Below are 12,465 nucleotides of genomic sequence, written 5' to 3'. Positions count from 1 at the left end.
TTGCGGGCATTCCGTCGGAATTTACACACTGCGCCGCGGCTGCACCCGACAAACGATATCGTGATAATTGATCTGTAATCGCGATTTACAACGATATCTGAACGGCGTCAGTCGGACAGACGTTCTTAGATCGTTTTTACTGAAACGTTTGTTGTGCGCTGTAAGAGGCCCTCGGAGGGACCGGCGTTAGGGGCAAGGGGCGACGGTAGATTTTTTCGATAGGCTCCCGGTGTCTGGACACCCCTGTCGAGCGTCGCGACGACGTCTCGTCGACCGTCGTGTTCGGCGGTCGGGCGGTGCCGATGGTGGTGCTGCGGTGGCGACGACCACGGTGCCCGTCGGTGGTGCGTAGCTCGCGAGTGCACTGTGTGATACACCTGTGCGCCGCCCACGGAATTCACCTCCGACGTGCGGACGACGCAGAGCGGTTCGTCGTCGATTCCCATCATTTCGGCCGCCGCATACCCGTCGACTACCACTCGTCGGGTGTAGCGGCGGCGATCACAACGATAAATGATTTTTATTATTATTATTATCGTCGTCGCACTGTCGCGTTCGCCGTGTTGGCGCATCGACGATATAGTCCGCGTCAAGCGACGACCATACCGTACACAAATATCGGAAGTAAAAAGAAGTCTATTGGACGTTAAATTCCGAATATTTAAAACAAATTTCAATGTATAAATATAAATAACTCAATGTTATAATAATTTACATATTAATACCTATAACCTATATTATTACGTGTAACGAATGTTTTCTATTAAAAATGGTAAAATCTATACTATTGCAGCTCTATAATAATAATAATAATAATAATAGAGTACCTATGGTGCACTTATAGTACGGCAGAAAATGTAGTAAAAAGCTATTATATTAAAATATTTATATGTATACATTGTATACGTCATATTTGTATTAAAGTGTAATTAGTTTACCTATATAATTAAGGCAAGAGTTATATAAAGCCCAAAAAAATCATAATAAATGCGTTTTAACATTTTTAGAATCTTGTTGAAATGTATAAATAAAATGTATTATACAATCTAATTATAGGTATATCAAATATATTTTTGTTTGTAATTTTTAAACAATACTTTAAAAAATATATACAGTGTGTCCCGCGAAAACCCATCATTACGATATCTATATATATATATATATATATATATATATTTTAATAAGATATACAGGGACAAGAACTACAAATATTTCATGTTTTATGAAACATGTTTATTTTAATATTTTGGTGAAAAAATTAAAAAATATTTTTTTTTTATTTAATTATTTTCAAAAAAATTGAAGATAGCCATTTTGTAGAGTTCATTTTTCTGAAAATATTGGCGTTTCAATATTTTAATTTCATTAATCTTCTGATTTTTAATATTTTTTCTTGTTTCGAAAAAAACTGTGAATTATTTAATACGATAGTGGTATCGTTGTATCAAACATGTAGCCCGCGTATTCATACGGCTGGCGAACGCTTTCGGTGTTTTTCTCGAAACTAAAAAAAAATATTAAAAATTAGGGTATTAATGAAATTAACACGGTAACACGGCACACACGCATTACACGCTAGGTATGTAGTATGTTGTCTCTGTCGCACGTCGTACGAATGTATGTAATATACAATAAGGCAAATTTGAATTTAAAAGTTTCAATTTTGTGTTGTTATTTTTAATATTAAAATAAATTGATCTTTTATAAAACTTAAAGGGATGAGGAGCATTGTCTTTATTCTTTCGTTGGATTTTTACTATATTATAAAAATAAAGACAATAAACTAATAAACTATTGTGGGTTATTATGAATTATAAATACCTATTTTACCTATGTATAATATTAAAATTTAAAAATTAAAACGTTTTAAAAAACGAGAGGACATAGATTGATAAAAGATAAATTCAGTGGAGTAGCCAAAATTTTGCTTAGAGTAAAAAGGACTGGAAATTCATTATAAAGAGGAGACCGGTGTCTAAACTAGTGTTGTAGTGTACCTAGATTACTTTTTTATGTTTTATATTTGTATCTGTATCTATAAGACTGTAACTTATGTTCTTAGATAATAAAAACCCATTTAATAATAATAATAAATAAATGAATAAATACTGTGTGTCAGGTGTCTGTGTATCTTATAATATGAATATTATATCTACGGACTACAATACTTTTTAAGGTACAATTATTAGGTACTATATTGCAGAATGATTTCAATATTGAGCACTTTATGCTCAATGAAAACTTAACTGAATTAGAACATGTATAGTATTAGTATATCAATGAGTAAAACGTTAAATTACAATCTTTTAAGGAATTTAATAAATTTATAAAGAATTCGTGAAATATAATTCAATTATCTTTTCTAGCGCTCCACCTGAGCGATTATTTACTAGGTATTTAGTATTGGTAGACAAATATCAACCACAAAAAGAAATTTACTTGATGACAAATGGTTTGAAGTCTTACTTATTTAAAAATGTACACTAAAATCTAATTAGAATATTTTTTTTCTATTATTATTAATTACAATTTATTAACTATGGACTAGTGGTTAGGTGTATATAATAGATTAATAATACTCATTCGCTATTTTTCAACTATTTTATATTTACTTATTAAACATAATACATTTTTATTTGAATTTCTGAAATTATGATAAAATATATAACTTTTATTATTTACTTTTTATTTTTTATTGACAATGACTGTATTGTACATATTTAATATTATATTTGAACTTCGAAGTCTGATAAAAAAATGACTGTACCTATACCTATTTTTAATGATAATGTACTTATTATTTATTTTACTTTAATAATATTAAAATTTACAAAGCAAATAGTTTGTATTTTGTATTTAAATGTATCTTAAGGTTAAGTTACTTGTATTTGTATCTAGGTAAAATTAAAAGTATCTTATTACAACACTGGTCTTAGCTAGAATAATTAATAAGTTTGGTACCTATGCTAAATGATGATGCCGTGGGTACATTTTCGAATTTTGCAACGATCTATATATTCAAGTTAGGTACTTACTAATTACAATTTACAATTTTAATTTTTAGACCATGGTTTTGTCTTACACTCAAGTAATACATTCACAGCTGAACACTGAAAGTATTTTTAAATTCGCCGTAATTCAACCTATTCATACTAAATTTGTATATTTATTTATTTATATTATTATTATATAATTTCATTATTGTCCGTTTCTAAAACTAAGACAACTCATGTCGATGTGACGTCTTCTTATAAAGGTATCTATATTTTGAAAAACCAGAAAAAGTAATGATATTGCTTCAAAATGTCAGAAGCATTACAGGGATAGCTATAATCAGCTTGTATATTTTTTTATTGTCTATAAAATAATTAAATTTTAGAATTTATGCGAAATTAAAAATAATGTCCCGATACTTTTTTTCCCTTTACTTTATTTCCGGATAGATACTTTTTTCCGGGAGTTGAAACTTTTTTCCTCAAGACTATTTTCCTTACCATCTTACAAGTTACAATATGAATATACAATAATAAAGTATAAGCCCACTTATGTGTATTGTTCTGACGGTTTTCATTGTGTGTCGTTCATCACCGCCGAACACTCAAATTCCACAAATGCCATTGTATTGTTTCACAAATCACAATAATGACAATAATTGAATGAGTCATTTCGAGGTCATATAATATTACTGTCTCTAGTCTCTACATATATTAATGAAATACTTAGTTCATCATTATAAATCAATTGTGTATTTTTGTCATTTTTTATAGAATTGTGCTAAAACTATTTATTTATATACTTGATATTTCATGGAAATAGCTTCTGCCTTCTTTAATTATTTATTGTCCAAATAACATTGAATGTTATGGTTAAAGTCTATTTTTCCAAAACTAAACCTAAACTTTAAATAGTCCTTATAGATAATACAATGTATTCAATAATGATTGAACAACTTTTTTTGTCAATCATGAAAATGCATAAGTATTATAATCTTGGCAGCCCTGATCTTTATGACTCTTTATTTTTTACAATATAATACAATATTTATTTTATTTTAATTTAAAGTGTATGAACTATGAACACAGAACAGTTTTGATTGTGTATGAAATAATTAATTACTACTAAGAGTTTAATAAATACGAATTCAAACAGAATCTAAGAAAAAAATTATAGTTTGACATTGCAGGTGAAACGTCTTATAATGGGTATAGAGTTTTTAAAAACATTGCCACATAAATACGAGTATAATAATATTACCAGAGTATTAACATTTATTTTCCAAGTAAAAATGGTCTAATTCGAAATTAATGCATTTTTTTTTACTCGTTAGTCAGTATATACAAGCCATAATTATTTGGCTATAACTAGTATACTCAATTGATTCGTGTGAGTTGCGAGTAATGTTTGAAAATTAAAATAAAATAAAAGATTATAATATGGTGACATATAATTTTAAGGTAAAGCTTTACACACGTGGTTTTATTTTTATTTTTATTCTCAGTTTTAATAGTTTGAATACAAATTTAGCATATAGCCACAAAGTTTTATTATAAGCTATTGAAATTCATATTATTATGATATTATACGAATATTGAATACCTATATGGTTATATATATCTAACTTATAATGACGATTTATCCTTTATACATTTTTGAAATTTTATTATAAAAAAATAATAGGTAATCGTAAAAAATTGAAATATCAACTAGTTATTACTTGAATTATCATTATCTAGGAATACATAATGAAATTGTCAAAATTCTTATAGACTGATAAAATTATAATCTAAATAGTATTTATAAGAATTTTGAATTTTAAAATTGTATTAGTTTTGTATCTTATAATTGTACACGAAACAAAAAATACATTTTACTGCAGTTGGCCAGTAATTTAAAAATATTGAAAATATATATTATATGCAATTAATTGTATAATATAAGCATTTTAAACTCAATTTGTTTTAAAATCATAAACAATTAATAATTATTTTGTATAAATAGAATTTTCAATTTTAATAGCTAATATTTGAAATTATAATAAAATATTCTCCATAAATCGTTTTTACAAAATCTTAAAATTCTCAAAAGTTTTAAAACATTTTTTTTTTCTTTAGCGATTTCAAATTCAAAGTTAGACAAAATTAGATATTTAAACAACAATTAACAATTTTAGTTATTTTTTTATAATTTGAAAATTATTATACATAGGGAGTTAAAAACTGTTCGTACTATAAATATTATTATTTATAACCACAAACAATTGAATTATCAAAATATGTTTATTAATTTTAAGCTATTTATGTATAATACCATTACCATATTATGATCCCAAACAATTTTAACTCTTAAAATCTATAAAAGGCTAAATTTTAAATATAATACTACGTATTTACATACAATATAGTGTAGTAATCAAAATTATAGTAGAAGTTGTATAATTTCTTCAGTAATTCAAAACTACCTTTCTTCCACTTCAACTCTAAATATTATGAAAATTAAAAAAATTCGAAGTAGCAGATAATAGATATATGTTATCTATTTGATATTTATTAGTTTTATTTAAATTTTAAAAGTAAGTTAATTAATAGGTACATTAGACATATTATACAATTTTTTTTATAGTTTTGTATAAAATATAAGAATAACATATTAAGCCGTCGGCTGTGAGAGATTACTTCCACAGAATCCAAAACGATGTGGAGTCTATCATAATAAATTGAACACTTATTTCGTGTACAAATAAAGCTTTTATTATTATATTTTTTTACATAGTAACTTAATGGCCTATCTGTAAATCTGTCCAACCTGCAGCATATTACCTATAATTAAGATTATAGTTCCTCTCTTATTAGTTATTAATTATGTATTATAAATTATAATATGTATATGAATGTATCAAGTATGATATATAGAGTGTAGCTTACCGCTTACATTATAGTATTATACAATATACTGAATATAGGTGCCAGGTGGTTAGTACTAGGTTGTATACTTAAGAATTTCCAGTAAGGCCGGAAGTATAAATGCAGAAATATTGGTCCTTCATAAAGCCTGCTACTGCAATTGCTTCTGAGCTCTAATTCAGTTCTTTTCCATCTAAAAAAAAAACAAAACAAAAACAAATGTAAGAAAAACTTATTTCTTTATTTCTCGTAACTTTTTAAGACGTTTTTATCAACAAGAATAAAAGATTATTGTGTGGGTATAAGATTAAATTAAGTAGTTGTTATAAGTTGCTCAATGCTCTTACAATTCCCGTATAATCCACATTTGCCGAAGTGCTGTCTAAAAAACTTGCTAAAGGCAAGTGCCTAATATAAGTATGGAGCTGAATAAACACCGTCTTAGTTATTTATCAATATTAAATATTAAAAGAAATATAGTTAGGTAACAAAATTTCCCTCTGCGGTTAAAGCCAATAGAATTGAAATAGGTAATTATAGAATCAGATTTTTTCTATATAAGTGGCTTTAAAATTTAATATTCCATAAGCATATACTTGCATACTAAATACTATATATATCCGTGTTTCAGTATCTGATAAACTCGGATATTAATATAAACTAAAGTATTACGTATATCTACCTTTTTATAAATGATAATGTTAAATTTGAAATAGTATAACTAGTATAAGACACTATAGTTCAGTGGTATAAGGCTTCAGTTTCCATAGGACCATAGCCCATTTCTCACGTCTGCAATGTGTACAATTAAACTATAAGCTTCGTTCAGAATTGATTTTTATTAGTATAAATAGTATAATAAGTAATATCTATCAACCTTATAACAATAATTAATACTAATCGCTATCTTGCACAGAGTATAACGTACCTCCTACTTTACGTTCCTATAGTTACGCCCATTAATCCTGTTTAGCATTAACAACTATAACATTTTAAATTTTAATACGAGGTCACTCATATAGCTCATAAATCCATTATTTCTATGTTCAATTAATGTCCAAATCTATTAATTACTAGTTATATTATAAATAACATTACATTTTAAAAATATCCTATATATAAGACTTAAACGCTATTACAGTAATGTCTAATAAATATCCTTGCTATATATATTATATATAATATAACCAAAATTGGATCTGCAGAAAATCATTTATTGAATGAGATAATTTATCATCAGTTTCAAATTTATATAGTAGTAATAAATAATAGTTAATAGTATATATGAATACACCGCAATATCTACTGTTCCGAAGTGGGCAAAGCAGGTCACTGTATCATGCTGTCTTTTTAATCATTACTTGCATATAAAAATAATATATTTACCACTTTACCTGTATTTAAAATGTTTAACTTTGACCCCCCGTGGTTTATATTTATTATCTATACATTCGCGTGTGGCCTTAGTAAAATCAAGACAACCACACAATTTTAAAATTTTTAATATTCCTACCTAAAATTTGAAAATTTATGATAGGAGGTTATTTTGTACATTTCACAATATATATAATATATAATAGTATATTATATAATATTATAGTATATATTTTGCATATTTTTAACACTTTATACTCTCGATAAGGCTGATTAATTCTACTCACTTCTATATAGTTCTATAGTTTAAGCAATATAAATACTAATAAATAATAATCTATTATATTTTTATTGAAACATATTTTAATAAATTTGTAATTTAGACAATAAATTATAGGTAATATTTTAAGCATTAAATTAGTTTATAAAAATAATATAGGTTATTTATTAATTATTAATAATTATTTACAGTACTTTCCTGTGTCAAATTATTCAATTTTGAAGGTAATGGATCATAGATAGGTACTATCTAAGGTAGATGATGAACACTCAAATACCTAGAATTATTAAATATATATTTTTTTTATCTAAATTAAATTAAATTAATAAATAATGAAATCTATTAAAATTATAATGTTAAACTAACAATTGTCTCAATAACGAGTTTCAATCACTCAAATCATCAATTTCTTGAATTTTTATACCTAATCACACTGATAAATTATATTGAATACCTAATTTAATTATACAGAATATAGATATACTTAAGTTGGATGTTGGTTTTATAATTATCATTTATTTAACAACAACTAAAAGGGGAGGAGTAGTAGTAACCATTCTGATTTATAGTAGAACTTAGGTAAGTGTTAACTATTCCTCGTCATTGAAGTCACTAATCACTGTAATATATTCCAATTCAATGATAAACTATTATATAATCATTTAGAAACTAACTCAACTTAACTTTAACTCACGATAATTTGTAAGTATTTTAATATTAATAATTACACAAAGTGTACATTGTACAATATACATATTGTCCATTTAATGGAATAAGTATAGATATCCGCACTTATTGTGTATTTTTGTTTAAATTTACGATATGGATGAATTTCACTATCTGGAAAGTGGAAATCAAGTTCACTAAAAGATTGATTTCACTAAGGGGATGCGACATATATAGATTTTAAGTAAAATATTAAATAAATAACTATTTTTATCGTACTATCAAAATGTTATTTACAGACACAGGAGTCATTTTTTCTCAGAAAAAGGGGTATAAAGGATTTACAGCCTTACAGGATGCGGTGGTAAAAATAACAACAAAAGATACGACTATACAAGAAACAATTTTTTTCCCTTTTACATTTACACACTTGCGCATATTGTTCAAGACGTAGATATATTAAGTATCTACTATCTATATAGGTAATAGGTACCTGAAGAGAACATTCGAGTACAATATATTATAATGGTATAATGCTGCTATGTATATAGATATGGAGTATGGACGACACTTTTGTGCAAGTCGATATTGTTCGAATTATATTCATGTTTTTTCTCTCTTTATTGGTAGTTATTAAATATTATTGTATAAATATATTAATATAAAAAGTATTGCTACAATTGTGAAAAACACGTTTTTAATATAACGTTACAAGAGTAGGTAATATATTAAAAAGTTAATATACTCCAGGAATTACTATCTATAAATAAAGTATTTTGATATAAATATCAAATAAGTGTACTAGGTAGATAAACTTATATTAAACCTACATACACATATATATATGTATATCGTAATAATATACATATTGCCATATTGCAGTATTCTAGCACACGCCACAGTGCTATACAATAGTATATTAGTATTAAATATAAAATGTAATATACTAATATTTATCGTCGATATTAAAAAATAAAAATATGAATTTTTCACTTCAAATTTCGCTATTTCAATTTTTAATAGTTAAGTTATTTTGACCCGCCAGGTGCCAATATAACTGTAAAAATGTATATACGAACCATACGTCTATATTATATATTTCAACTAAAACTCATTTATTATTATAATTATTATTATGATAGTAATGTTTCAAATAGTAGGTAACTTACACGTTATACAGTATATATATTTTTTTTAATTGTACAAATAGCTGTGCTTATTCACCAACGATCGTCGGATCGTGTACCGGCTAATCAAGATCATTTTAAAATCAGGCAATTGATAAATAATAATAAAAGTTAAAATTACCAGAAAAAGTGATAACATTTATGATAAACAGTTAGATTTTAAGATTTAGTAAAAATATGGATACCGGATACCTATAGCCGCTACAGTACCTACTTACTATAAACATAGATATGAATTTGCGTTTCTGATGTTGAACTTTACCTTCATGAAACGGTACCTAGTAAAAATTAAGTTAGTTTCCTTTATTGTGTTGAAAGTTACTATTTACAATATCCTTATGTTATAATAAATTATTGAGTTTAAATAAAATTTCATTGTTTACATGTGTGAATAAGAGATATTCTTTATTTCTACCTAATATATAATAATTCATTAATAATTATAACCTAATGAGTATAGGATTTCAATTTAATGTACCATTAATATATTTTTTTAAAACTGATAAATTCATAACATAATGTAACATTTTGTAGTTAGACAAATTATACGGCCAGTGAACTAATTACCATATACGATATACTATATGTCTATATGTACTTTTATAACCTAATTCCAGTTCAAACAACTATTTGCGAAAAAGTAACTTCTTAGTTCTTGGCACTATTATCTTTTAATAATCACAAAAAATGAAAAAATGTGTATATTAACTATATATAGGTAAGTACATTGTACATAATACAATCAATCACTACAGATAAATCACACATTATAGATGCAAATTTATAATTCACTTTTGTATTCATTTGAAATTATATGAAGATAGATACTATAACTTATTACCTACTTATAAATAGCCAACTAGCAGTCATTAGTCACACTACATTCAAATGAGGATATAAAAGACATAAACAGGTATTATAATTTACAACTGACATTATTTCTAAATCGAACGTAAAAGATTCATTAAAGGCACACTAATACGTATTATTATTTATTAATATAATAGGCGTAAAGTATGTGTTAGGCTACGGAATAGGTACTACAATTATTTTTTCTAATGCCTTTAATAGGGTATAGAATATATGGTCTTTAATATAAAATGCAAACTTCATAAATTCAAAAAGTTCAAAAACAAATTTGTTATAATTTTGAAAATATTTCATAGACATCCTCGTAATTTCAAGTATAGCCTATACCAAATGTTTTTTTGGTAGGTAGTATAATTTTCAATAACCTCAAGAAATACAAAATATTGAAATTGGGATTGTAAGTTTATTTATCTGCTTTTCCGGGTGTAACAAAGGTCATAAAAATAAACCAGTGGCTTGTGACACTACGGCAATTACATCCATTACGACTTTGGCAAACATTATAAACACGGTCGATTATAAACATTTCCTATTTCGTTTTACAATCTTTCGTTGTCTTTGATAACAAATCTGTTAAAATAAACTTTTTATTGATTGTTCTATAAATTAGTATAAAAAATAGTTGGTCCCTAGGTAAAATTATTGAGCAAAGCTGGGACCAAATAAAAACAATAGTTTAACTTCAAGCCTTTTACGACATTTAAATTTGGTAGCACAACATACATAAGTAAAACTAAGTCAAATACGTGAAGTGTTTCCATAAAAAGCACAAAAAGAATATCAAATAAACTATAAAGGTGGTCTTCGTCTTTTACACGACTTGAAGAAATAAATTATTAATGATCGTATTAGAGTTACAATCTCTGAAACTATAAATATTAACATTAAACACCATATCCATGCCACATGTTAATATTCCGTTGGAAGGTTGACAACGTACAATTTATCATGACCTATGAAAAAAGATGACGATTTGATTAAATACTTGATTATAAACTGCAAGTGCTGCTCAGTAAAATAATACCTAACTTATAATAATTACTTAGGTTCTTATTGCAGTATTTGACAACACGATCGGCCCTGATTCAGTGGCGTCATTTCAGTTTTTGAGAGGGTGGGGCAAAAGTTTTGACCAGTCCATAATAATAAAAAAAAACTGCTCACTTACAAATTTACAATTACATTTTTATCTCAATACAAACAGTCTTCTTCCATAATTGTATACATTCATACATCCATAATTAGTAGCTATTAGTTACTATCACCATGGTTACTCGAGGCAATAATACATGATTACGTAATTAGTATTACCTCTCAATATACCAACTAGAACCAGTAGAACCAATTTACCAGTAGAAACCACCATTATAATTAAAAATTCAAGCATTTTTTTCTTATCTTATAAGTTATAATAATAATACACAAACGACAAACACATACAATATACATATATAATATATATATTATTCATGCAAATATATTATAAAATCGATACACTCATAGCTCAGAATCTTAAATGTGTAAAAAAAATATTAAAAATGAATTATATAATACAATCATTGTTATAACTTATATTGCCTTAGATTTTAATGTAATTTCAAAATATACCTATTATCTAAGTCCACACTATTAAGTGGTCTTGGTTTATTGAAAATTGAACATAAAAACATAAACCTATGTAATACATTTTAATAAAAATAAATACTAACTGTTACTAATTAGTAATTACTATAGATTATAATTAACTCTAAAATACAATAAATTTGACTAGATTACAACGATTTATTGTACTTGAGATTATGATACCAAATATATTTTATTTTACCATATTATTCATGTAAATTATGTCACCTATTTATTATATATTAATTTAATTTTATATCACTAGCTAGGTACTTTTTCATCATGTTTAATGTACCTACACCAATTACCTTAATTTGAATTAGTTTATTCTTGTAAATAAATGTATGTAAACAAATATTAATTCAATTTAATGTAAATCTAGTTTACCTAAAACTGCTAAGTTAATTCACATTTAATATCTTCATTAGATATAACTAGGTAGTACAAAATACATATTATAATTATATTATTTGAAAACCCTGTTAAAATTAAATCAGGAATTGTGGTACATTGATAAAAAGTGTGATAAGTTTGTTTGACAACTTGTATACAATTTGTAAATTAT

At 26.0% G+C, this 12,465-nt stretch overlaps 1 long non-coding RNA gene across 1 annotated transcript; it reads right to left on the bottom strand.

Annotated features, from left to right (window-relative positions):
• Positions 1-5,928: 5,928 nt before the first annotated feature.
• LOC132923931 (uncharacterized) lies at positions 5,929-11,434 on the bottom strand. The gene is made up of 3 exons (XR_009661277.1): positions 11,320-11,434; positions 11,161-11,230; positions 5,929-6,093 (listed from the first exon to the last, which is right to left on the bottom strand). It is a non-coding gene; the product is annotated as an uncharacterized LOC132923931 (long non-coding RNA).
• Between the last annotated feature and the right edge of the window lie 1,031 nt (positions 11,435-12,465).

The sequence above is a fragment of the Rhopalosiphum padi genome, chromosome 3 (assembly GCF_020882245.1).
Source record: "Rhopalosiphum padi isolate XX-2018 chromosome 3, ASM2088224v1, whole genome shotgun sequence".
NCBI lineage: Eukaryota > Metazoa > Arthropoda > Insecta > Hemiptera > Aphididae > Rhopalosiphum > Rhopalosiphum padi.
The sequence above is the reverse complement of the archived record's forward strand: the minus strand, read 5'-3'. Positions and strand labels throughout refer to the sequence as shown.